General features: G+C 44.5%; 1 protein-coding gene across 2 annotated transcripts in view; it reads right to left on the reverse strand.

Moving 5' to 3' along the window:
- GGACT (gamma-glutamylamine cyclotransferase) overlaps positions 1-27,443 on the reverse strand; it is a 56,684-nt gene extending 29,241 nt beyond the window's left edge. The window contains exons 1-2 of one of the 2 annotated variants that reach the window (XM_004054689.5): positions 27,350-27,443; positions 22,436-22,608 (exon numbers count right to left, since the gene is read on the reverse strand). The gene's annotated coding sequence lies outside the window, so the exon portion shown is untranslated. Of the gene's footprint in view, positions 1-19,697; positions 19,967-22,435; positions 22,609-27,349 lie in introns of those variants that run through there. The other variant, XM_063697480.1, reaches the window with a different exon arrangement.
- Between the last annotated feature and the right edge of the window lie 436 nt (positions 27,444-27,879).

A 27,879-nucleotide genomic window follows, 5' to 3' on the forward strand; every position in this document is an offset into this window, starting at 1 on the left:
TCATAAAGGTAATAGCTGATGGATGAAGACGGTAAGCCCTGCCTCCTGCCTCCTCACCCCGATTTTGAGCTATCTTAATGCTGTGTCTTCCCACAGAAGGCTTTCCTGGACACGTGGCCTTGTCTTACCTGGGGCTATTAACACCAGGATGAGATTCTGAAATGTGCAGCGCTGGCTAAACACCCAGCAAGTGGTACTGGTTCCCTTCTCAGATCAAGAGAATGCTATCTTCAGAAGACGTGTGCAGCAGACATTCCTGTACTTAGAAGAACCCAGCAGTGGGAGGGCCTGGGATGCCCTTCACACCTCCAACCCAGGACCCTGGAGGGGCAGAGGTGCTGCTCAGTGGGGGGCTGGGGCTCACGACCTTGGCAAATGACTGAACCTCTCATCCTGGATCTCCTTCTCTGTCCAGTGAGACCCTGGCACTTCCCAGAGTGGGGGAGTGGCATCCCCTGGGAGTACACAAGTGCCCAGCATGGGTGGGTTCAAGCAATGACAGTTGTTTTGAATGAAATAAAACAAATAGGAAAACATTAACTCTGCTCAAAGGTCATGTGGCAGAGTCTGCATGCCCCAGAGGAGGCTGTGCCCAACAGTGGGTTCGAAAGGACCAGATTCCAGGCAGCTCCTGGGTGACTCACTTTGCCTCACTGGGGTTTAGGTGCCTCTAAATAGGGACAGAAACTCTTACCTTGCCTACCTCGCAAGCTTCAACCTAAAGCTCAAATTACTGGAAGTACACAGAAGTTGTGAAATTTTATTCTTCTATAAAACGGCAAGCCCCTGTCCACTGCCTGTGTGGACCCTGACAGAAACTACCCTTGATATTCTCTACAACTAAGCTCGGTGGAGGGCTAAGACTTGATTTCCATTTTCATAAATACACCTTAGTTTTGCACAGAAAAAAAAATTTTTCCTTGCACAAACACCATTTTCTTCAAACCTGGCACCAGCAAGGATCATGCCTGGCACCTCACGCAGTACCTGTGATTCACCAAATATACTTCACCCACCTTCACAGCACTCAGAGGACACTGGGACAGACAGCACAGGCAACTCACCCAAAGTCACACCACTGGTAAGAGAGGCGCATGAGGCCAGGTGTGGTGGCTCACGCCTGTAATTCCAACACTTTGGGAGGCCAAGGCAGGCAGATCACCTGAGGTCACGAGTTTGAGACCAGCCCAGCCAACAAAGTAAAACCCCGTCTCTACTAAAAATACAAAAATTAGCCAGGCATGGTGGTGCATGCCTGTAATCCCAGCTACTTGGGAGGCTGAGGCACGAGAATCACTTGAACCCAGGAGGCGGAGGTTGCAGTGAGCTGAGATCGTGCGACTGCACTCCAGCCTGGGCAACACAGCGAGACAATGTCTCAAAAAAAAAAAAAAAAAAGAAAAGAAAAGAAAAAAGAAAAAACACAGCCTTAAACTTGGGTGGTTTCTTGACTCCAGAGTTCAAACTCCTAACAACCTCAAAAAAAGAGCTCCCGTTCCCCTGCCTGGGCCCCCACTGCCATGTGCTAAAAAAGAAAGCAAGTCAAAGCGTTACTTGCCTCGAATTGCAAGCAGACTCCACACAATCTTACTTATATAAATCAAGCCAAGCAGAGGCTTCCAGAGAAACCAACCCTGCCGGCCCCTGATCTTGGACTTCTGAACCTCTAGAACTGTGAGAAAATTCTGTTGTTGAAGCCACCCGGTCTGTGGCACTTGGTTGTAGCAACCCTAGTGAATGAATGCACTGATGGACGCTGCCCCACGATCAATCTGCAAATATTATCCTCACTCATAGAGGGGCCAGACACATGAGGCACATGTGACATGCGTTCACTGATCCAGAACACCCAGCACGGGTAAAGCCACAGTGACAGGTAGGGGGATGGGGGCTGCCAGGGGCTCGGGATGGAAGAATGGGAGGGATGCTTAGTGTGGAAGAGGTTTCTTTCCTTTGGGGTGAGGAAAATGTTCTGGTACTAGACAGAAGTTGTAATCACATAACATTATGTACTAAATAATCATGGAATCCTTCACTTTTAAATGGTTTTCTGTTCTGTGAATTTTATCTCAATAAAAAAACCTCTAAATTAAAAGTAAATAAATCTTTTAAAATGGTCCAAGCTGGGCATGGTGGCACATGCTTGTAGTCCTGGCTACCCGGGAGGCCAAGGTAGGAGGATCACTTGAGCCTAGGAGTTTGAGTCCAGCCTGAGCAACATAGTTAAGACCCTGTCTTTACATTAATTAATTAAACTAAACTTTAAAAGATGATACAGATAAAATCTACTATTAGAATATGATGTGTGGAATGCCACAGTGAAGGGTTTGTTCAGCATGTCATAAGGAACAGGAAAGAGAAGAATGAATTTTGTGTGGGTGACTTGGATGCAGCCCCCAACAGGTCGGGCACTGCCCCTGGAGGAGGGTAAAACCCATGCTGGAAAGAGGGGAAAGGAGGAGGTCGGTGCCTTCCACGCAAGAAGCGTGAGCCCAGGCGTGTGCAGGGAACAGAGATTTGGACCCCCTGGGGGCCTGTGGGCTACTGGGAACCAAAAGACAGGGACTGGGTGGAGGGAAGCCTGGGGCAGTCTGGGTGCCTGTGGCCACCCTGGGCTGGACCTGCGGCTGGGGCTCCCCATGCCTGTTGAGTTCCCAAAATGCATGTGAAGCTTCAACGCTGATGTTCTAGGTCCCTCGCAAGAGAGTTGGATTTAGTAATTTAGGAGTTGGGGGCAGGAATCTACATTTCAAATAAAACACAGTATTTTTCAAAGCTCTCCAGGCAATTCTGGTGATTACCCTTTGGGAAAATCATTGATTGTGGGAAGGGTCTTTCCGTTTTACAGTGATGCTCTCGAACTACTAACTTTTAGATTAAAGAGGATTCATGATGCTCTGTATACTGTAAAAACAGAAGGGGCACTCCTTCATTTTCACAGGTTTTCCTAAAAAAGACTTACATTCAACCTTCACCTACATGGCAAGTTCAAAGAACCAGAAAAGCTAATTTTCCAAGTATTAAAGATTGAAGATTTGTATAAACATCTTTTTTAAAAAAATTATCCAAGTTATACAAAAAGGAAAACAAAATACGTGAAAATGAAGATAATACAAAAAGCCTTAGAATAACTAACAGGTAGCCCTTCCAAGTTTAGTACACATTCACCCTTTACATTTCCCATCATTCTATGTAACTACGAGACTGTTGCCTAAATAACGCTGAGTACACATTTTCTAAGAGCATTATGTTTTTACTCTCATGATTCAAGGTCAACCGAAGTACAAATATTAAGCCACAGGAATGGCCATTTGAAAAGTGTGGAAATAAATTACATTTTTTACTTTCAACACCTGCTGTCACCAGCATCATGCAGTACCCGGCTCTGAGTGCTCTATGCCTGGGGCGGGGGGGGGGGCTGGGCCTGAACCCAGCAGAAGCCAGGCCTTTATGGGGGAGGGAAGCCCGAGGCCCAGGTCACCCTTCCAGAAGCAGCATTTTAACCACACTCCAGACCGCTACTATTCCCAGGAAACATACAGGTTTAAAGGGAGGTTGTGATGTTTGTTTTTAACTTCAAGCACAATGATGCAAGGAAAAGCCTGGTGTGATACAGACCTGGTATGCTCTCTCTGTAGTATTTCACAGGGGATGGCCGCCTCCTCCTTCCCGATCTTTGACCTTGTTCCCACTGCATATGTGGCTCTACTCTAAGAATTCACGGTTCATCTTGTTTAGAGCGGCTTGGTGAGATTACAAATCTAAAATCTCAGGGAAAACTTCATTCTTTAAAATAATTTGTGCTCAGATCAGACTTCAAAAAACTGGGAGATTTCAAAAGGAAAGACACAATCCTTTAACCATCATGCTGAAAGATCGGAGTGTCAAAAGGGATTAGTTGGTATTTTAAAGCCTGGTCCAGTCAACCTACCTGACAACGTTAACAGCTTTCATTTGCACATCTGACTCCTGACAGTCAAGGCAAAGTAGTGCTTACGAGACATAACTGAAAAAATAACAGCCCTGATATTTCACAACTTTAAAACGTGGTGCTGGTGACACCAGGTGTTTGAAATGAGGTCGCTGCCTTGTAGCTTTCACAGCAAAGGGATTCTGCAAAAGCATCTCTGCAGAAGCTGGTTTCTAACCACTCAGGTTAACCCCCCTTTCCTCCCCAACTGCTTGAGCAGTGTTTTACGTTGATGATGACGCCCCTTTCTTCTTCCCCACTCAATTCTGTCCTCTGTGATCCTTTCCCAAACAGTTTCACTGCTGCTCCCCCTCAAAGCTAGAGTGATACCTCCAACATGCATGCCCAGGTGTGCCCCTGCCTGTCCAGCTGTGGGGACTTCTGTGTGGCAAGCAGACTCTCACATGGCACCCACCAAGCCCATGCCTGGCATCCCTGTCCCTGTGTGATTCCTGCCCCTCCAAGCATGGGTTTAGTGACTGACTGCCAACAAACACAATCCAGAGGAAGTGATGGGATTCAGTTATAAAAAGACTGCGGCTTTTGTCCTGGGAGCTCTCTTCCACTCTCAGATCCCCTACTGTGAAGGAAGCCAGCTGCCATGCTATGAGCATTTCCATGGAGATGCCACGTACAGAAGAAGTGAGGTCTCCACCAACAGTCAGAAAGGACCAAGGCATGCCAGCTGTCAGGGAAGCGAGCTCTGGGTCTCCCCAAGTCAAGCCTGGAGAAGGCCACAGTGCAGCCAGCACCTGAGTGCAGCCTGTGACAGACCCAAGTCAGAATCACACAGCTAAGCCACTCTTAGATCCTGAGCCACAGAAACTGTGGGATAATTTTTGTTGTTTTCAGTCACTAATTTTGGGGGTGATTTGTTCCTCAGCAGTGGATAAGTCCAGAGGGCCAATCCAAATGTCTTCACGTGCTCACAAAGGCCAGCTGCCGCTCAGCCATGCCTCACACTGCCTGTGGTACTTTCTTTGCTTTCTCGGTTGCTACTGCCTTTCAGGCCCTTCACTCTTCACTCCTCAGCACTCTGCCTGGCAAAATCCTCCTTGTGCTTCCAGGTTACTTCAGACACCATCATTCTGGTACCATGTCTCTCACTCTGAGCCCTAGAGGCAGAACTGACCCTGGGACACTGCCGCCCTTTGCAGCCTCAGGGCCTTGTGGCTGCTGAGGTCTCCTTTACCAGATCGCTGGGGGCCCGGGCACCAGCAACTCATGCTCCTCGGCTCTCAGCCCTGTTAACTGGGTGTGGTAGGTATTTAAGAAGTGTCTGCTCAGGGAGTAAACCACTGGTTAGTTGCCAACCTGATGCCCTTCATCCCTGAACACAGTCATGTCTTTTTCCCACAAGGACATCTGATCTCGCTACACTACAACCTGTGACATCAGGGCATCAGCATTTGTGACTAAGTTTACCACCTTCTCACAGACAGTTTGAACTTTTTCCAACTGTCCTGATAACATGCTTTACAGCAAAAGGGCCCAGTGCACAATCCCAATTGCATGTAGCTATGTCCTTTAGCCTCCTTCCATCTGGAACAATTCCTGCCTGTCTTTGGCATTCACGATCTTTTAAAGATTGCAGGCCATTGATTTGAATGTCCCTGAATTTGGTTTTGTCTGATGCTGTCTCCTGATTAGATTCGGATGGTATATCTTGAGCAGGAATCTTTCTGAAATGATGCTATGTTCTTCTCACTGCCTCCTATCAGACACCATATGATTTCAACTTGCTCCATTATTGATGACATTCACTCTGATCACTTAAGGTGGTGACTGCCAGGCTTCTCCACAGAGAAGTTACTCTTTTGCCCTTTATAGTTAAGCATTTTATGAAGAAGGATTTTGAAACCATGCAACATCTCACTCACCATCAAACCTGCCACTTGTTCATTTATTTATTTGTATCTACATGGACTTACGGTTTCCTATTATATTCAATGCTATCATTATTTCTTTTGATGCTTACATTGTCCCCTTTTGGACAGATGGGGTGAATTCCAGCAAGCTTCTCTGTCCCCTTGGCCCATCTTCCTCATTATTCCGTTGCTTTCTGGTTCAAGATGTTCCAGGCTCACCTTAGACTTTCCCTGTCCCAGCCCTGGCATCAGCCCTCTCTCCAAGGAGCTCTTGTTCTCTTGTAGCAAATGGCATTTAGATGCCAAGATCTGGGTGCAGGGTGTGCTGTCTTTGGGCTGCATCTGTCCACAACTCCTGCGCCAGCAGAATATATGCCTGTATCCACATATAAACATACACACACGCACACTTACATTCACTTCTTTACACCTTTACATCTATGTTCACTTCTATATCTGTCTACACTTATTGAAAACCATGAATTCACACAAACACACTCAACCCAAAGCATATCACAGGATTCATTCCAGTTTTCTGCATTTCTGTATTAATAACTCTCCTCTTTGACACTGGGAAACCTGGCTCCCACTAGCCTGAATGCAGTTATGTATCTGACTGATCCTTCTATGTGTTAACTAATTTCTAATCTCAGGTACCACCATCTTCCCTCACAAGACAAAAAAGGCTGGTGGAGCTCTAGCCATAATGTCACATTCAAAGGAGGTGGCATGAGGCAGGGCAGGTGAAGAACCAGGGCCCTACTTCCAACTGAATCGGGTTCCTTTTCAAAACCTCCCTGGAAGCCCCACACATTTCTGCTTACCTCTCATTCACCATAACTAGGCACATGGGTCACTGAATAAAACAGGACCAGTAATTACAAAAGAAGAGAATGGATATTTGGTTGCAATCAGCAATTTCTACCAATCCCACTTTTTATATTTATTGGCCAACATCCTGCTGTCAGGGGTTACTGAAGACCTTGTATTAGTCTGTTCTCATGCTGCTAATAAAGATACCCAAGACTGGGTAATTTATAAAAGAAAGAGGTTTAATTGACTTACGTTCAGCATAGCTGAGGAGGCCTCAGGAAACTTACAATCATGGCAGAAGGGGAAGCAAACATGTCCTTCTTCACAAGGCAGTGGCATCAAGGAGAAGAACGAGTGCCCAGTGAAGGGGCAAGCCCCTTATAAAACCATCAGATTTCGTGAGAACTAACTCACTATCAAGAGAACAGGATAGGAGAAACCGTCCCCCATGATTCAATTATCTCCACCAGGTGCCTCCCATGACACGTCAGGATTATGGGAACTACAATTCAAGATGAGATTTGGAACTACAATTTAAGATGAGCCAAACCATAACATCCCACCACTGGCCCCTCCCAAATCGTATGTCTTCACAATTCAAAACACAATCATGCCGTCCCAACAGTCCCTCAGTCTTAACTCATTCCGGCGTTAGCTCAAAAGTGAAGTCCAAAGTCTCATCTGACACAAAAGCAAGTCCCCTCTGCCCATGGGCCCACAAAATCAAAATCAAGTTAGTTACTTCTTACATACAATGAAGGTACAGCCATTGGATAAATAAGCCCATTCCAAATGGGATAAATTGGCCAAAACAAAGGGGCTACAGGCCCCATGCAAGTCTGAAATCCAATAGGGCAATCATTAAATCTTAAAGTTCCAAAATGATCTCCTTTGACTCCATGTTTCACATCCAGGGCATGCTGATGCAAGAGGTGGGCTCTCATGGCCTTGGGCAGCTCCGCCCCTATGGCTTTGCAGGGTACAGCCTCCCTCCCAGCTGCCTTCACAGACTGGCATTGAGTGTCTGCTGCTTTTCCAGGTGCACAGTGCAAGCCATTGGTGGTTCCACCACTCTGGAGTCTGAAGGACCCTTTTCCCACAGCTCTACTAGGCAGTGCCCCAGTGGGGACTCTGTGTGGGGGCTTCAACCCCAAATTTCCCTTCTGCACTGCCCTAGCAGAGGTTCTCTATGAGGGCTCTGCCCCTGCAGCAACATTCTGCCTGGACATCCAGGTGCCTCTGTACATCCTCTGAAATCTAGGCAGAGGTTCCCAAACCTCAATTCTTGACCGCTATGTACCCACAGGCCCAACACCATGTGTAAGCTGCCAAGGCTTGGGGCTTGTGCTCTCTGAAGCAATGGCCTGACCTTTACACTGGACCCTTTTAGCCACAGCTGGAGCTGCAGCAACTGGGAGGCAGGGGGGCACCATGTCCCGAGGCTGCATAGCGCATGTGGGCCCTGGGCCTAGCCCACAAAAGCATTTTTCCCTCCTAGGCCTCCAGGCCTGTGATGGGAGGGGCTGCTGAGAATGTCTCTGATATGCCCTGGAGACATTTTCGCCACTGCCTTGGTGATTAACATTTGGCTCCTTGTTACTTATGCAAATTTCTGCAGTGGGCTTGAATTTCTCCCCAGAAAATAGGTTTTTCTTTTCTATCACATTGTCAGGCTGCACATTTTCCAAACTTTTATGGTCTGCTTCCTCTTGAATGCTTTGCTGCTTAGAAACTTCTACCACCAGCTACCCTAAATCACCTCTCTCAAGTTCAAAGTTCCACAGATCTCTAGGGCAGGGGCAAAACGCCGCCAGTCTCTTTGATAAAGCATAACAAGAGTGACTTTTGCTCCAGTTCCCAACAAGTTCCTCATTTCCATCTGAGACCACCTCAGCCTGGACTTTATTGTCCATGTTGCTATCAGCATTTTGGACAAAGTCATTCAACAAGTCTCTAGGAAGTTCCACACTTTCCCACACCTTCCTGTCTTCTGAGCCCTCCAAGTCTCTAAGAAGTTCCAAACTTTCCCACATTTTCCTGTCTTCTTCTGAGCCCTCCAAATTGCTCCAGCCTCTGCCTGTTACCCAGTTCCAAAGTGGTTTCCACATTTTTGGGTATCCTTATAGCAGCACCCCACTCTCTGTGGTACAAATTTACTGTATTAGTCCATTCTCATACTGCTAATAAAGACATACCTGAGACTGGGTAATTTATAAAAGGAAGAGGTTTAATCGACTCCTGTTCAGCATAGCTGAGGAGGCCTCAGGAAACTTATAATCATGGCGGAAGGGGAAGCAAACATGTCCTTCTTCACATGGTGGCATCAAGGAAAATGAGTGCCCCATGAAGGGGGAAGCCCCTTATAAAACCATCAGATCTCATGAGAACTAACTCACTATCACAAGAACAGGATGGGGGGAACCGCTGCCATGATTCAGTTATGTCCACCTGCCCTCCCACGACATGTGGGGATTATGGGAACTACAATTCAAGATGAGATTTGGGTGGAGACACAGCCAAATTATATCAGACCTCAAATGAATCTCTGGAAGCAGTCTGGGTCCTTACCCATCCTCTAGGTTTATAAAATCCCAAGGAATGTCTCCTTCTGCCATGATTATAAGCTTCCTGAGGCCTCATCATCCATTCTGAACATGAGTCAATTAAACCTCTTTCCTTTATAAATTACCCAGTCTCAGGTATGTCTTTATTAGCAGTATGAGAAAAGACTAATACAGTAAATTTGTACCACAGAGACTGGGGTGCTGCTATAAGGATACCCCAAAACGTGGAATCTTAGGCTTAAATGCCTGCTCAGATGATGTATCGCTACTTATTTGTTCATCTAATAATTCCATATGTAAGAAAATGTTGCGATTGGCCTCCCCGAGAGATTGCTGAGTCTCCAAGAAAACGACCCTGTATGAGGACAGTTTATAGCCCTTGAGCTGTGTGAAAACACAGTGCCAGAATGGATCAAAGCTCCAGCCCAAAACACCATGGCATTAAAGAGACGGGGAAGCAGAGAGCAGTGACAACAGTCCTAGCTCTCTGCCAATCCAAAGGAAAGAAGGGAAAAAAGGGAAGATAACAGTGTCGAGGAGGATAACCTCAGATACATGGGAACTGGCACATGAGAAGCACACTTTTGTAAGTAGGGAGATTTATTTTGCAAAATCCCCCAGCAGGCAAGCCTTGGCAATACATTTCAGATGAACTCATCCAAACTGATGCTGTGTCTTTGCAAGAAAAATTGAAAAGACTGTATTTAATGCAAAGATATTACAGTTTTTCTAATGATCATATAGAAGTGCCATTCTTTGATATCACTCTAATATCCTTCAGAACACAGATGTATATGCTGTGCAGCAGAAGAAAGTGTGGTGTGGACAGAGAACATACTTTCTTTTTTTAGTTTTAATTTTAATTTTTGTAGAGACGGGGTCTCATTTGGCCAGGCTGGTTTCAAGCTTCTAGCCTCAAGCAATCCTGCCACTTCAGCCTCCCAAAGTGCTAGGATTATAGGCATGAGCCACTGCACGCGGCCCAGAGGACACACTTTAGAACTAGATGTACTTCATTTCAAAGTCATGTAAAACCCTGCTGTGTTTTAGCTGTGTGACCTTGTTCAGGGTGTTTCATCTCTGTGAACCTCAGTTCCAATTCCCTACAAATGGGGATAATAATGCCCACCTCAAACATTGATGTATGGAGATAATGTATGTATATATACATTCTGGCCCACACATGATCTCAATAACTCTTACTCCCTCTGAGAGAAGGATAAATCACAGAACAAGGACTAAATAGAATATATCACAGATATAATAATGCCTCACATATATCTTGTATCCAATAAGTCTTATCCTTTTTTAACTTACTCAAACATACAAAAAGCCATACACTAGTTATCTGGTATGGTTGACTGGTGTTCTTTATTATGAAATTTAACCTTTTATGTGCAGGAAAAACCTGTATAAGCCCTTCTCTGCATTGGTCTGCACAGTATATTAAAAATGACATAGCTCATGCACGTTCCCAGCATCAGCCAAGGGGTGGATGCAACCCAAGTGTCCACTGACAGAGGAAGGAATAAACAAAATGTGGGGTATAAACACAATGGAATATTACAGAGCCTTGAAAAGACTGAAAGGAAGGAAATTCTGACCCATCCTACAACAAGGATAAGCCTTGAGAACACTATGCGAAGCAAAATAAGCCAGTCCACAAAAAGACAAATACTGTAAGATTCCACTTTTATGACATACCTAGAGTAGTCAAATTCATACAGACAGGAAACAGAATGGTGATTACCAGGAGCTGGGGGACGGGGAAAATGGGGAGTTGTTTAATGGATATAGAATTTTAGTTTTAAAAGATGAAAATGTTCTCAAGGTTGGTTGCACAACAATGTGAATATACTTAATACTACTGAACTGTACACTTAAAAATGGTTAAGATGGTAAAATTTATGTGTTAATGTTTAAAACATTTATTTATTTTTGTAGACAGGGTCTTGCTATGTTGCCCAGGCTGGGGTGCAGTGGCTATTCACAGGTGTGATCATAGTGCACTGCAGCCTCAAACTCCTTGCCTCAAGGTATCCTCCTGCCTCAGCCTCCAGAGTAGCTGGGACTACAGGCGTGCACCATCACACCAGGATAAAAAAACATTTTTCAGATGATGTAAGCTTTTCATAAGAATGCAGAGTCCTCATACTGATTAATGATGAACTGTGCTGCAGGTACATTTATGCATTTTGCTGCCCAGAGCTGTATCTGTATCCAGCTTCAGGGTGTACTCTAGAACTTGCTTTCCTGAACGAATATCTGGGGTTTCTTAGGATACAGCTGCTAAAGGAAAAAAATAGAACTTGACATCTTTTGCTATATAATGGCATCTTTTATTAATACCCTTGGAGAAGCATAGGGTATTAAGGCTGGAAAAAGTTTAGAAAGTACATTTTAAAGTTGAATATGAAATCTACACTTCAATCCAACTAAAAGATTTTTCTAAGACCATATAGGTAGCAATCACAAGAAGAGTGGGAGAGAAGCGGCATCTTCCCAGTTTCCTCTACAATCCTCTTGACACCCACAGTCCACTGGACTTAGCTCTCCACAAGTCCTTACCTTTGAACTTCACTGTTTACTACGCTGCCACCAGGGGGCAGCAGCTATATTAGTCTGGTATTCTAAACACCCTGGACTAAGGCCCAATACTCTTCCATTACCCTTCCCCCATCCCATGAAATATGTGCATATATGTGACTTCATTGAAACAATCTCAATAAGCCAGAAGTTTAAAAGAGACCCATACATAACTTTTTAAACAAAACAAAGACTTGAGTCCAATGGATGTAACACCCTTACTAATCCTTTACTATTTCTGATTTATTCCAATCCCAACAGATGTAATGGTCAATTAATATGTTAGGTTCTTTATTTGTTTGTTTTGAGAGATGGGGTCTCACTATGTTTCCTAGGCTGGTCTCAAACTCCTGGGCTCAAGCAATCCACACGCCTCAGCCTCCTAAAATGCTAGGATTACAGGTGAGGGCCATTGTGCTTGGCCTAATATGTTAGTTTTAAAACAAAAACTACTCAACCACAGGATCAACAAGCAAAAAACAAATAAACCCATTAAAAATGGGCAAAGGATATGAACAGACACTTCTGAAAAGAAGACACACAAGTGGCCAACAAACATACCCAAAAAAGCTCATCTTCACTAATCAGAGAAATGAAAATCAAAACCACAATGAGATACCATCTCACACCTGTCAAGATGGCATTATCAAAAAGTCAAAAAAAAAAAAAACATGCTGGCGAGGCTGTGGAGAAAAGGGAATGATTATACACTGTGGAAATGTCAATTAGTTCAGCTACTGTGGAAAGCAGTTTGGAGTTTTCAGAGAACTTAAAACAGACCTACCTAGCAATCCCATTACTGGGTACATATCCAAAGGAAAATAGATCATTCTACCAAAAAGACACATGCACTCATATGTTCATTGCTGTACTATTCACAACAGCAAAGACATGGAACCAACATAGGTGTCCATCAACAGTGGATTGGACAAAAAATGTGGCACATATACACCATGGACTACTACACAGTCATAAAACAGAAAGAAATCATGTCCTTTGCAGCAACATGGATACAGCTGGAGGCCATAAGCTTAACTGAATTAACACGGGAGCAGAAAACCTGGCCGGGCGTGGTGGCTCATACCTGTAATCCCAGCACTTTTTGGGAGGCTGAGGCCGGTGGAATCACTTGATGTCAGGAGTTTGAGACCAGCCTGGACAACATGGCGAAACCCTGTCTCTACTAAAAATACAAAAATTAGCTGGGTGTGGTGGTGCGCACCTGTAGTTCTAGCTACTCCAGAGGCTGAGGCAGAAGAATCGATTGAACCTGGGAGGCAGAGGTTGCAGTGAGCTGAGATTGCACCACTGCACTCCAGCATGGGCAACAGAGTGAGACCCCATCTCAAAAAAGAAAGAAAACCAAATACCACGTTCTCACTTATAAATGGGAGCTAAACACTGAGCACACATGGACATAAACCTGGGAGCAAGAGCCAGTGAAGATACTAGAGCACAGAACGGAGGGAGGCAGGGGTTGAAAATGACCCACTGAGTACTATGTTCACTACCTGGGTACAATATGCTCTGTAAAAAACCTGCACAGGTACCTCCTGTATCTAAAATAAAAGCTGAAATAATAAAAAGAAATTAACAGAACTGCTTCCTCCAGAATATCATATAATACATAAATCATACTTATGTGTATTAAAAAAAGAGAGAAAGAAATCTATCCTATTTCTTTAACACTTGAAACCAAATCTTCCCTACACTTGGCCTCTGAGGTTTCAGCCACAGCAACCTCAAGAGCCCATCTGATGTCTGTCCTCAGTCTTCCTTTGTCAGCTCAGTTTTTCCTTTGTGATGTCCCTATATTAGAAAGGAAGGTCTGCCAATAGGTCGAACCCTCCAGCAACTTTTCAGAAGGAAAAACAGGGAGATTCCAGTCACAAAATAAAACCTATATGCTACCGTTCTTCCAAGTAGATGACAGGAATCTTCGTTCTGTGTCTTTTAAATACTACCACCAACTGAGAGCCTATACCATAGCAGTTAACGGGTGGTGAGGTTTGAATTTACAGAAGGACCTCCATTAGCAATGACCTGTGTACCCAGAGACCTTCCCAGTTTCATCGTAGGGGAGGAGTGAGAGATGACAAACATTAACAGTGGCATTTTAGTAACTAATCTAGGAGTCAACTCCAGACTTTCAACCAATAGTGATCAGAGACTACTGTTCCTAAATCAGACAAAGAGATAGATGCATGATTTTTGTTTCACAAATTTCGACTTGTTTTCTTCTTTGAGCTCACCATGTTTTAATAAGGAAAAAGGTATTCAAATGCAAGCTTTGACTACTGCTTCAGACACACTGGAGCAGCCCTTTAAAAAAACTATGATGGGATCAGCCCAGGCAACATAGCAAGGCTCCATCTCTACAAAAAATTTAAGTTAGCAGGATGTAGGTGGTGCACAACTGTGGTCCCAGCTACTTGGGAGGCTGAGGCAGGAGGATCACTTGAGCCCAGGAGGTCGAGGCTGCAGTGAGCTGTGACTGTGCCATTGCACTCCAGCCTGGGTGACATAGTGAGACCCTGTCTAAACAAACAAACAAACAAACAAACACTACAATGGTGTTTGCTACAGTTAAAGGGCATTCAAACAAATTACTCTCTGCTGACATCCAGTTTGTTCCCATGTAATCAACTATTCATCGACCAATCCAATCTAGCATAAAACTGATGGCAAAAGCAAACATGGCACTACTAGTTACTACTACTAATGGTCAAACAGGAATGAGATGCTCAGGAATGAAATGCATATAATGAATGGATCTTGCATTGCAAAATGCATTGTGAATTCAGATATTATTTTGTAATACTTTGCCAAATATAATCTCTCAATTAAGAGTCATTCTCGAATCTCACTATCTATATAATATCCTGGCTTTTTCAGTATACTTACCATATTTCAATGTAAAAAATCAGAAAACCAATATTTATTTTGAAAACAGGTATATGAATTTAATCCAATAACTTGTAAGAGAATTATTAAAAACAAATTTTTGTAATCTCAAAAACCTAATAAAAATAAAAATAACACATCTATTAGGATGGCTCAAATAAAGAAACACCAAATTGATAACATGAGATGCTGAGAAGGATGTGAAACAACTGGAACTCTCACCATTGCGGGTGGGAATGCAAAGCAGTACAGGCATGGTGGAAAGTGTCTTATAAAATTACATCTAGAACTTTCTTACAAAATTATGACCCAGCAATTGCACTCCTAGGAATCTACCCTAGAAAGACAAAAACTTTTCTTCAGATAAAAACCTGTATATAAGTGCTTACAGCAGCTGTATTCAAAATCACCAAAAACTGTAAATAATCCAAATGGCCCTCCACTGTGAACGGATACATACATTGCAGTACATCCAGACGATGGCGATAAGAAAGGACATACACACAAACAAATCTCAAAGGTGTCGTCGAAGTGAAAAGTCAGCCTCAAAGGTTGCATATTATATCATTTCATTTACATGACATTCTGGAAAAGGCACAACATACGAAGATGAACAAATCAAAGCTGTCAGGGTTTGAGGAAGGGGTGGGTTAGACTACAAAGGGGCAGAATGAGGGAGGGTTTGTTTTGTTTCCTGGCTTTTTGGTGATGGGACTGCTCTGTATACCGTTGGTGATGGCCAGTACAAGAATCCACACATTTTAAAGCTATTCACATTGTACAAACAAGTTGGTTTTACTGTAAACTTAATAACAATGAATGAAAGCATGAGAGCATGCAACTACTCTAAAACAGTTTAAAAATGAAAGGTAAAAGAATAAGAACACTCTGAATCAAATTAGTGCCTGGCATACAAAATTATTTTTAAAAGAGACAAGAGATACATAAACCAAATACAATAGATGGGATTTAAAAATTCTGACTCGAATAAACCAACTGTATAGACCTTGTTTTAGAAAAATAGGCCGGGCAGTGGCTCACACCTGTAATCCCAGCACTTTGGGAGGCTGAGGACGGCGGATCACTTGAGGTCAGGAGTTCAAGACCAGCCTGGCCAACATGGTGAAACCCCATCTCTACTATAAATACAAAAATTAGCCAGGCGTGGTGGTGGGTGCCTGTAATCCCAGCTACTCAGGAGGCTAAGGCAGGAGAATCACTTGAACCCAAGAGGCAGAGGTTGCAGTGAGCCAGGATCACGCCATTGCACCCCATCCTGGGCGACAAGAGCGAGACTCCATCTCAAAAATAAATAAATAAATAAATAAATAAATAAATAAATAAATAAAAAGAAAAAGAAAGGAAATTGGGATAAAAAATTAAAAGATGTTAAGGAATATTTTTTCACTGTTGGACAGAATTATATTTATGTAAAAAACCCTCAAAATTCATAATAAAATATTTGGGGGTGAAATGACATGATTTCTGGCATTTGCTTCAAAACTCTAGAAACAAGCAAACAAAACTCCAAAACACAAAGGGAGGAGGGCACGTAGAACAAGCATGGCAAAGCCAGTATGGTGCAGTCATCTCTGATCCCGGGTGGGTGGCACATGAGGGTTACTATACTGTACTTTTGAGTATGTCTGGAAATGCTCACAGTAAAATGCTGAAAAGGGAAAAAAAAAGAGAGAAAGGGGAGAAGGAAAGTAGGGAGGGATGAAGGGGAGAAGGAAAGGAGGGAGGGCGGCAGGGAGGGAAGAAGGGTTCATCAACTGGGATGTGTCTCTATCCCCGCAGGAACCAAATTCAAGGCCAGTTTGTACCTAATTGTTATGAATAAAGGGTGGGAATGATATTTTCACTTGCCTTTCTTCACCAGGGGTTCGTTATTTACTCAGGCACAACTAAAATATCAGAAGGGAAAGATAGGAAAGGGAAATGGATGTTTTCTAAGAGAGCCCTGATCACAAAGTTGACTCTGAAAACCATTCATTTGATAAGGAGATACTGGCATCTGCGCGTCCACAGGGAAATGTCCGAACACCAAGTGCACTCCTCTTTTCCTCCCACGGTAGTGGCTACCTTCACCTCCACAGCTCTAATCCCAAACACTGCCAATGGAGAGAGCGCCTCCCTGGACACAAGTTTGTTCAAGATGTCTTTGTTATAGATATTCTGCCAATATTGTTTTTATTCTACATAATGAAAACATCCACTTATGCCACCGCTACACCGAAACCTGAGAGTCCAGAATGTGTCACATTTGCGTAAGATATCTGCCAGTTAGCCCAGACGGAAAGTGACACAGAGGCTCGAGAAACCCAGCGAGAGGCAGGTAACCGAGCTTCTGGCAAGCTCCCACAGTCAGTACATTCATTTATATCCCAGCTGATCTTAAGCCCCGGAACCCTGGTTCTGCTGGCTGACCTGTGAGTCTACTTGACTTCTGTTGTAAAAGATCCTGCTGTTCACAATTCTTCCTAAAATTACCACGTTAACCATGACTTAGACTTCGTAAATGTTCCCTCCAATGCCGTCAAACCATTCTTTGTTCATTTACGAGATACACTAATCTCCTCTTATAAGTTTTTATTAGGCTTTTATAATCTGGATCTAACTTTGCAGAAAACCAAATCAAGGGAGGAAGAGTAATTCAAAGCAGGCAGTTATGATTATTTTCAATAATGGCTCAAAGAACACTTTTCAAACCTCATTTAATGCTGGAAAGTTAGTAAAACCATCATGAGATGTAAAAATATTAATTTTCTTTAACTTACCTGCCTCATACTCCCAAGTACAGATGACAACAGCAGGAAGAGGTAATTAACACTCAAAAGCTTGAAAAGTAAATGTGGTCATTTGAAAAATGGACAGGAACACAGCATAATATGGGGAGTATTCCCGCATATACTCTTCCTTACTCTAATTTACTCTGGCCTGACTCAGAACATCAGTTCTGTAAAAACACTCTCGACTAACTGGAAATGAGTTCTTTCTTACTGGGTGCCCACTATGTGGAAGGCATGATGGCGGACTCCGAATGAGGAACGCATGGTTCTCACCCAATCAGAGCTCACAGCCCTGCAGTGTTTAGGCTAGCATGCAAAAACAATTAATTATGCAAGACAAAATAACGTGAAATTCAAATAAAAGAGCAACTGTAGCAAAACCACCCCCAGGGTACGGAGGCAGGAGTGCCCACAGCTGTGGGGAGAGGAGGGCCTAGGAGTTGAGGGGTTCAGCAGCTCAGTCTCTCTGACCTTCTCCTGCGTGTGTCTTACCCCTCTCATCCTCCCCCAAGACAAACCATAGGATCCAGAACTTCTCTTCCCCAGTGCGGGTAACAGGAACCAGAACCCCTTTCCCCAAAGCCAGCCATAAAACCTAAAAATACTACTCTCTAGCCTTCCCCATGCCTTTCTGTATAACAGCTGGCCATAAAGACCTTGGACAATGAGACCCTCATTCCAGAGGGTCCTACCCCATTCCTGGAAGGAAGAAATGCTACAACAGAGAGGCCAAGAAGAACCTGAGGAGACAGGCCTTGCTGGGCTTCCCTACTCGGTCTATTTCCATCAGCTCACACCCTTTTTTCCAAATGAATTTCCACATGGCGGTCTGTGCTTCTTCACATCTAAGCAAAATCTGGAGAGTTCACCCTGGGTCTCTGGGTCTTCATTCTGAAAGCTCCTATGTCATGTAAAACTATGATTGAACACGTGTTTTGCTTTTCTATTGTTAATCTTTGTCATTGGGGTGTCAGCCATGACCCTTATGACAGGGTAGAGAGGGATCACCCCCTTTCCGCCCCTACAGAGTGAATCAGAAGGTTCTGAGCACCGTTCTGCTGATGGAATTCACACGTGGAACTTATGTCTCCTGTCAGCCCAAAGCTCCCTCCCTTCAGCGCTGAGGAAAGAGGGGCCTGCTGGGTCTAGACCTGATGGGTCTGCCTCGGTGTACAAGAGCAGCAGAAACACACCTCGGGGATTGGGACCTGGTCTTACTCTGCCAAAAATGCCTGGGGATCTGCTCTGATCCTGCGACGGCTGCTGCATCACAAAGTGAGGCTGACAGAACAAAGGTCCCAGCAAACATGTCCATGCCCTAATCCCTGGAACTTTTGACTATGGCACCTCGCACGCCAAAGGGGCTTTGCACATGTGATTAATTAGGGAAGCTGAGATGAGATCATCCTGGGCAATCTACATGGGCCCTGAATCCAATGGCAAATATCCTTATGAGGGACAGAAGAGAAGACAGACACCGAGGAGGGGGCCATGTGAAGACACAGCAGAGCCGGGAGGTGTGCGGCCCCTTGCCGCGGAACGCCTGGAGCCGCCAGAAGCCGAAAAAGGTAGGGAAGGACTTTCCATACAGCCTTTGGAGGGAGGGCAGCCCTGACAGCACCTTGATTTCTGGTTTTGGATTCTGTGAGCAGAGAATAAATTTTTGTTGTCTTAAGCTTCCCAGTTTGTGGTAATTTGCTATGGAAGCCCTAGCAAATGAACACAGTTACTAAGTAACTCTTCTGTGTCAAGTCAGGATAGCAAAGGCTGCCTTGGCTTAGGCAGAATAAAACAGCCAGGGCTCACAAGTGATGGAAGAACTGCCAGGGGGAAGCTATGAAATCTCCACCCTGTAGATCTGACTGGTAAGATGTTCTCAAGGTAGTAGGATCTCATTTCAGCCTGCCCAAAGAAACTGTTTCACCTGTTGGCCCAGTCTACAGTTACAAGACTAAAGGCAAAAGGAACTGTGTATATTCATAAAAACCGGGCTCTCGTTGTTTCAGTGGTTCCCATAGGGCGAGATGGCAGTTCCAACACTGTGATACACACATATGTACTGAACAAGTAGGCAAATGCGCCACAGGCAACGGGAGCCACGTTTCTCACTGTTGGAATGGGAGGTGAGAGACAGCAGGGAAAAGGCAAGAGTGATCCACGGGGTAAAGGATTAGGGCTGGAGACACCAGTGTGGACTCACAGAAACAAATGGTTCCATACAGAAGTATTTAGTGATATGTGTATATACACAGGTCAGTACACACAGACATTTCCTTGCTTCATCAGCTGAGAGGACCTAAAAGCAATGCCAGCATGGTCAAAATGAGCACACCAGCATCCAGCTTGTGGTTTCTAACACCATCTCCAACAGAGGGGACCAGGGTTCCCCAGAGAAACGGCTGAACCTAAGACTGAAACAGGAAATACACAAGATCAATCTAGGGCATCTAGCAATATCGGAAAGCAAGGAAGTGCTCAAAAGTAAACAAACCCACCAGCCCACAAAGATGGGACAAGTTGAAGGGACACAAGAGACAATGGAACAGGCTCCCAATGGCCAAAGCAGGAACAACTGGAGAACAAAATAAGGAGTATTGGATTAGAACCTAAAGTATAATATAAGTATCTGTGAGTCCATAATGATATAAATGGCTGAGTAAACAAACGCAAGAAAACAGATAACCCTCCTGCACGGAAGAATTCCAAATAACATATGTAGACACTTTCCCCTTAAGGAGATGAAGCCTAAATAACTCCTCCCTTCAGAAGTGCAGGCTGCTCACTGTGACTTCCTTTCAGAGCACAGTATGAAGGGAGGGGGAAAGTGTGACTTTACAGTGGAGAAACCTGACAATCACTATTTCAGTCAGGTAATCAAGGTCAACAGCAAAAGAGAGAAGTCATGTAGACAGTATGTACGCTTGATACGATGTAGCAAAAATGTCACCTTATCTCCATGGTCTTCCTCCCAATCCCCACACCCCTGTGGCAGTGACTCTGTGGGGTGAGGGCTAAAGCAAATAATAAATTATGCTGGGTTGTTCTGAACTGAGATTTCTGGAGTGGAAGAAAGGGGTATGGATATAAGTTCTATGACATTAAGCAAAAACGTTGTAGTCCAGAAAAAGACTTGGATGTTACCAGTATGTGCTCATGAAATATTTTATCTTGAACAATGGTTTTCCCTGTCTCTGTCTGTTGAAATGGCTTAAGAACAACTGCCAATCCAACAGCAATGAGCACCTTATTAGGGCCAGATTATGGTCTTTAAGTACCATTTTTCACTTTACAACAGCTAACCAGGGCTCCTTGGAGAAACAGTTGATTTCAGATTTGGGGCAATAAATCTGACCATAACTTCCTCTTACTGTTGGGAGGAACTTCAAAACTTATGATGACCTACAGAATCCTCTCTCCCTGGCTCCCTCTCCAGTCCCATCTCCTCCCTGCCAAGGACTCAGCCACATTCACGTTCTTTTGTCTCCTCAAATCTGTGGTTGGCAGAATAATGGACACCCAAAGATGTTTACATCCTAATCCCTGGAACCTATGAATATGTTACCTCCTATGCCAAAACGGACTTCACAGATGTGAGGACCTTGAGGTGCAGAGATTAATCTGGATTATCCAAGTGGGCCCAATCTAATCAAATGAGGAATCCTTAAAACTGGAAAACCTGCCCTGGATCAGATCAGACAGATGTGACGACAAAAGCAGGGTCAGAGAAGGGTAATATTGTTAGCTTTGAATATGGAGGAAAGGGCCAACAAGCCAAGGAATGCAGGTGGCCTCTAGCAGCTACAAAAAGGAAGAAAACAGATTCTCCCTAGAGCCTCCAGACAGCTGTTATTATACATATCTTTTTAATTAAAAAGTCCAAAATCACCCAGCTAGTAAGTGGCAGTGTCAGGACGAGAAGCCAGGCGGTCTGACACAGAAGTTGGTGCCCTTAGCCATGATGCTAATATTTGTCTCCCACATAATAGAAATTCCAACACCTTTTTCATTCATTAACATGATACCCTCCAGTGTTCAGAATAGCTTAATAAATAGCTGCTGAATATGAATGAATGGGACAAAGATATAACTTCCCCCTGCTATTTTTTTCTTGGTAAAAAAAAACTGTGTTATGTAAAGTAAAATATGTACAAAACTAGGGTAATGATAGAAGGAACTCTCAAATACTCATCTCCCAACTTCAACACTTAGCAACATACGTCCAATCTTAATGCCAACATTAGTTTGGTATTTATTGTCTGGAAATACTCCCCCTTCAATAGTCTTTTTGAGAATCACATGTTCCTAGCTCTCATTACATTTTCATTTATCTGTGTTAACATGAATTTTTAAAAGAAACCTTAAAACGGGCAAGTCTTTCTAAGCAAAACACAAAACAAAGACACTATAAAGGGGAGATCGATATTTTTAACTACATAAAATTAAATTTTTTTGCAAAGCCTAGAGATTGTATTACACAAAGTACAAAAAATAGGGTGGAAATAGTTATAGTACGTATGACAAAAGATTAGTATTCTCAATGTATAAATAATTCTTATAAATCAAAAGACAACCCCAGAGAAAAACAGATGCAGAAATGAATATACAGTTTCTCTACTATTCTTTCCTTCCCTTTCCCTCCTCCTTTAATTTTTTGAGACAGGGTATCACTCTGTTGCCCAGGCTGGAGCACAATGGCATAATCAGTGTAATCACAGCTCACTGCAGCCTCAATCTCCTGGGATCAAACAATCCTCCTGCCTCAACCTCCTGAAGTGCTGGAATTACAATACAAGCCACCGTACCTGGCTCCTCACCACTACTATTCTTAAATGACAAAGAGACAAGGGCTTCCAACTGGCACTATTTGTCAGCATACTTCTTGTGGTGCTCTAGAATTTGAGCAATGAACACTCTAGAACAGAGGCTAACAGTTCTCACCTGTAAGCTTGTTTCTTCAAGGAAGTGTTGCCTTAGAATCCAGATCCACAGTAAGCCTGAGAGTCTTAAAAACTTTTGACTTCAGAGTCCTTCCACATGACTCAAGAAAAAGTTAAGTCCACCTCACAGGGTGACCAGAAAGTCCATGGGGACCAAATATCCAGTTTTCAGTCCTGTTGGGAGGCGAGATAAGAGGAAGTCAACTGAAGAAAGTTAAACATTTAAGCAATAAGGGGGTTAAAAACAAACATAAATGACCTAACTACCATTAGAAGGCAATCTCAGACCCTAGGCACATACCCAGGGAAGGAATATATTTATATTCAGTGCAAAAAATGCAGTCCACATGCTTGAGGGGCCAAAGAATGCCTTGAATAGAGGAACCTTCCCAGTGACCTAGAGAAAGGGTTCAAAGTTCTCAAGACCTCCTTGACAAAATGTGGTACATATACATAATGAAGTACTATTCAGCCATTAAAAAGGAGATCCTGTCATTTGCAACAATATGGTGCAGCTGGAGGTCATTATGTGACGTGAAATAACCCAGACACAGAAAGACAAACTTTGCATGTTCTTACTCATTTGTGGGAGCCAAAAATTAAAACAATTGAACTGACTGAGATAGAGATCAGAATGATGGTTACCAGAGGCTAGGAAGGGTAGTAGGGGGGTTGAGGGAAAGCAGAGATGGTTAATGGGTACAAAAACACAGAAAGCAGGAATAAGATCTAGTATTTGATAGCACAACAGGGTGACTATAGTCAGTAATAATGTAACTGTACATTTAAAAATAACTAAGAGTATCGTTAGATTGTAACACAAAAGATAAATGCTTGAGGTGATGGATACCCCATTTACCATGATGTGATTATTACACATTGTATCTCATATACCTTGTAATGAGGGTTTATTATTACACATTGTATCTCATATACACCTACTACTAGGTACCCACAAAAATTATCAAAAAAGAACTATTTGAGAAATAACAGCTCTATATACTCTCCTACAAATAAGAAAAGTAAAAAGAAAAAGAAAAAAGTGTCTTCTCAGCCATCAGGCAAAGCCGATTTTAGTAATGCTGAGCTCCTATTTTGGTAATGTTGAGCTTCTTTGATTCTTTGATGAGGGTTTCCAAGTCTTTAAAGTCAGATAAATTTAGATTTAAAAAAAGTCAAACCACTTCTGAAGTAGACTTGCCAAAAATGGCAAGCATGAACCTAATTAAGCCTCTAGATCTAACTTCTAGTTTACAGGAAATATAGGGGATAGAGAAGCAAGCCAAACCACACTCCACGAAAAGCAGCCCAGCAGATCCAGAGTGTGAGGCACCCTACAGGCAATCAACCAAGTAACATCAACAGTCATTGGTATTGAGGAAACCCGCCAAGGCTGCTCTAGACCTGGGTCGGCAAACCACAGCCTGCGGGTAAGTCCAGCCTGTGGGTGGATTTTAAAACACAAAAGCTTTGGAAATTAAGTATTATTGGAACACAGCCATGCTTATCAATTTACTATCACCCCTGGCTACTTCTGCATGACGATGGCACAGCGGAGCGGTTGTGGCAGAGACCATAGGGCCTGCAAAGCCTGAAAGAGCTGGTATCTGGCTCTTCACAGAGAAATTTGCCACCCCTGCCCTAGATTGAAAGAGATAACAGCTGAGCACGGTGGCTCACGGCTGTAATCGCAGCCCTTCGGGAGGCAGAGGCAGGTGGATCACTTGAGTTCAGGAGCTCCAGACCAGTGTGGCCAACATGGTGAAACCCCGTCTCTACTAAAAATACAAAAATTAGTTGGGTGTGGTGGCATGCGCCTGTAGTCCCAGCTACTTGGGAGGCTGAGGCACGAGAATCGCTTGAACCCAGGAGGCAGAGGTTGCAGTGAGCCAAGATTGTGCCACTGCACTGCAGCCTGGGTGACAAGAGTGAGTGAGACTCCGTCTCAGGAAGGAAAAAAAAAAAAAAAAAAGACCAGCCTGGGCAATACCTGTCTCCACCAAAAAAAAAAAAAAAAAAAAAAAATAGCTGGGCGTTGTGGCACACGCCTGTAATCCCAACTACTCAGGAGGCTGAGGTGGGAGGATGGCTTGAATGCAGGAGTTCGAGGTTACAGTGAGCCATGATCTCAGCAGAGCTGGATCCTGTCTCAAAAAATAAAATAAAAAGGTAACAGTCAACAAATTCTTGTCTAGATGTGGATTCAAACAAACCAACAGTAAAAATAAGTTCATTTTTGAGGTGATCAGGGAAATCTGATCATGGACTAGGTTTTAGAAAATGTTAAGGAATTACTGTCAATTTCATCAGGAGGTGATAACTGTATTATGGTTACACAAGCAAATGCCTTCTCTGGAGAAACATACTGAACAATTTAGGTGTGAAATGTTATGTTGTCCGGAATAAACTGCTTTAAACTGCTTCAGCCACAACCAAAAAAAGAAAAAAAAAAAGATGAAGTGGATATGGCCAAACGAGACTTGTGAAGTCCATTTGATGGATATATGGAAATTCATTCTACTTTGCTGTGCTTTTATGTTTGCTTAAAATTTTCCCAATAAGCAAAACAAACAAACAAAATCAGAACCTTGATCAAAACGTAGAGGTTATCACTGGAGAGCCTTGCTTTCCAGGCACCCCCACCCCCGACCCCACCCCTCCTCTCGCGGAGTCCAGCCTCAGTACGCCAGCTGTTCACCTTTCTCTGAACACACTGTCATTTTCAGCTTCTTATTTTTTGCTCATGGTGTCGGCCACCCTTTCCATTCCTCTGCCTATAAAAATCTGTTCTCTGCTTAACGTCTCCCCAACTGTGACCTTCTCCTGGCCCTCCAGTGAGCACTCACCTCTCAGTTCCAACAGCACACTGCCTCTGGTTTCATTCTTCTTTACGTTCTAGCTATTTACCAGGTCTGTTACCTCATGATGCCATACAATCCCAGAGACTTCCAATAGCTAAGTCTTTTCTGTAAATCCATTTAAGGGGGTATCACGACGCCTTTTACGGAGCAAGCTCCGCAGTCCAGGGGCAGGTCCTCACGGCCTAAACATGGCTGCCTTATCCTGAGTAGTTTTACTGACAATAGAGCTTCAACTGAAGAATGAATTCCTGTTCAGCAGGACACTGGGCAGTCATGTTTAATTGAGGCCTCTTAAAATTCCTAATAGATTTTGCCTAGATGGAGGATGTTCTAAAGAGGGCTGCGAATATTTTGTGTTTTTGTCCTCTTACTGTCACCTTTCCTTGGGTCCTGTCCCCTCTTCAAGCATGGCTGCACTACACTTCCACACCAGCCTGCCGGTGCCCTAATCCCTGGTACGGGCCCTGGCTCGAGGTGGATACAAAGCCTCCCAATGACTTCACTTCAAGAATGGACACAGATTGGAAATCTTACTAGTAAAGAGAGAAATGAACAGATCATTTTAAAATCCCTCTTCTATTCTGCTTACTGCTACCTACTATCCAGATCACCACAACCACCCTCTCCTAACTAGTAGTAGTTAGGGCCTGGTTAGTAAAGTCAACTAGCCCAAAGCATTTCCGTACAAAAATCCACCAATTAGAAATTAATTTAACTTTGCAAACTCAGCTTTTACAATACGAATCTCTGCTAGAGCACAGTCGTCTGCTTATTCAGGGAAGTCTGGCTTCTTCTGGGAATAGTTTCAGGAAAACAAGGCATTTTGGGAAAATACTGGCAAACTGCAGGTGCTTTTCATCTGAGCATTTCAGTAAATTGAATGAGGCCAGGGAAAAGTCTTCACTTACAGGTAAATGTACATAAGGACACCTACGTGTGTGTAAGACCTACACTTTAAATAGGTCACCTTTAGTTTTTCATTAATCATTTCTCCTGAGACATTTAGCAAAACGAATAACTTGCTTTTAAAGAAGGCCACAAATCCCGGGTGCAGTGGCTCACGCCTGTAATCCCAACATTTTGGGAGGCCAAGGCGGGCGGATCACGGGGTCAGGAGTTCGAGACCAGCCTGGCCAACATGGTGAAACCCTGTCTCTACTAAAAAGACAAAAATAAGCTGGGCGTGATAGCAGGCGCCTGTAATCCCAGCTACTCGGGAGACTGAGGCAGGAGAATCGCTTGAACCCGGGAGGCAGAGGTTGCAGTGAGCCGAGATCGCGCCACTGCACTCCAGCCTGGGCAACAGGGCAAGACTCCATCCCAAACAATAAAAAGGGCCAGAAATCGACTGCATTTTCTTATCACTTAAATATTAAATCAACTAAGCGTGGAGTTAAGAAGCTGTGTTCAAAAAACACTTAAGTCTGCTTTTGAGCTTGTGGCATTGTCCTTGGCCCACAGAGTAAAACAGCAATGATAACCATAATTAATAATCAAGGCAGTAAATTTCTTCAAAATTTCAGAAGTTTCACTAATGGCTCCAAAGAAACCTTAGATCAGAAATTCACAAGTGCCAGGAGACGTTTTTAGATTTCTTTTGCAGCTTCTAGTCTCCTTACAAACAGGAAATCTTTAAAATGAAAAACAATTTCTGAGAAGTGTTAGCCCGGTTCAGCTGAGGTCCTCTGAAAGCCAGCGTGTGGGCTGTCACGCTTCCTTTACAGGGAAGCAGCGCCCGTGCGTGAGGCGGTTCCTGGCTTTTACCGCCCTCTGCCCGTTCTGGCAATCGCGCCCGTGGCCCCCGCGCGGGGCAATGGAGGACGCGTTTCGGGGTCCACCGTCCCCTCCCTCCGGCTGGCCTCGCCGGCGGCGCCCCACGCCTCCTCCCTCGCCCGCGGGGACGCCGAGTGCTGCGGCCTCGGCCTGGACACCGCGCAGGGAACGACGCCCCAGGTTCCCGCGGGCGCCAGGACACCCCGCCTGGGGGGCGGAGCAGACGCACCCCCGACCCCCGCCCCCCGCCCCCCGCCCCCCGCCCGCGCTCAGCGCCTCACCTGCCGGCAGCCGGGGCTGTCGGGGAGGGCAGGGCCAGGGCGGAAATGCAGGGCCGGGCCCGCGCCTCTGCTCCCAGGCCGCCCCCGGCGGCGCCCCCTGCAGGCGGAACGCGAGGCCCGCCAGCCCCTGCTGCGCCCTCGCACACGCGTGGCCGCTCGCGCAACTGGCCATCTAACAGCCAGACCCACCCACGCCGATGCCCGCCGGAGACGCCCCGCCGCAGACACAGCGCAACCAGCTTCACACACCTGGGGACGCCCCACAGAAGTCACATCCACCCTAACACACCTGGGCACTCAGGCTCAAGCCCCGACTGCATGGTGGACCCTGACACACCTGGGCCACACCCCACGAAACACAGACTCACAGACGACTCCACAAGCTTGGGGACATGCCACATCAAATGGACACACATGCACACACAAATGAACCCAAGCGCAGACACACTTGGGGATGCCAACCATGTGTGTATCTATCACATCACACACCACCAAGGCCCCCCAGCTGAGCATGCACACAGCCCTGATAG

Source organism: Gorilla gorilla, chromosome 14 (assembly GCF_029281585.2).
Source record: "Gorilla gorilla gorilla isolate KB3781 chromosome 14, NHGRI_mGorGor1-v2.1_pri, whole genome shotgun sequence".
Taxonomy (NCBI): domain Eukaryota; kingdom Metazoa; phylum Chordata; class Mammalia; order Primates; family Hominidae; genus Gorilla; species Gorilla gorilla.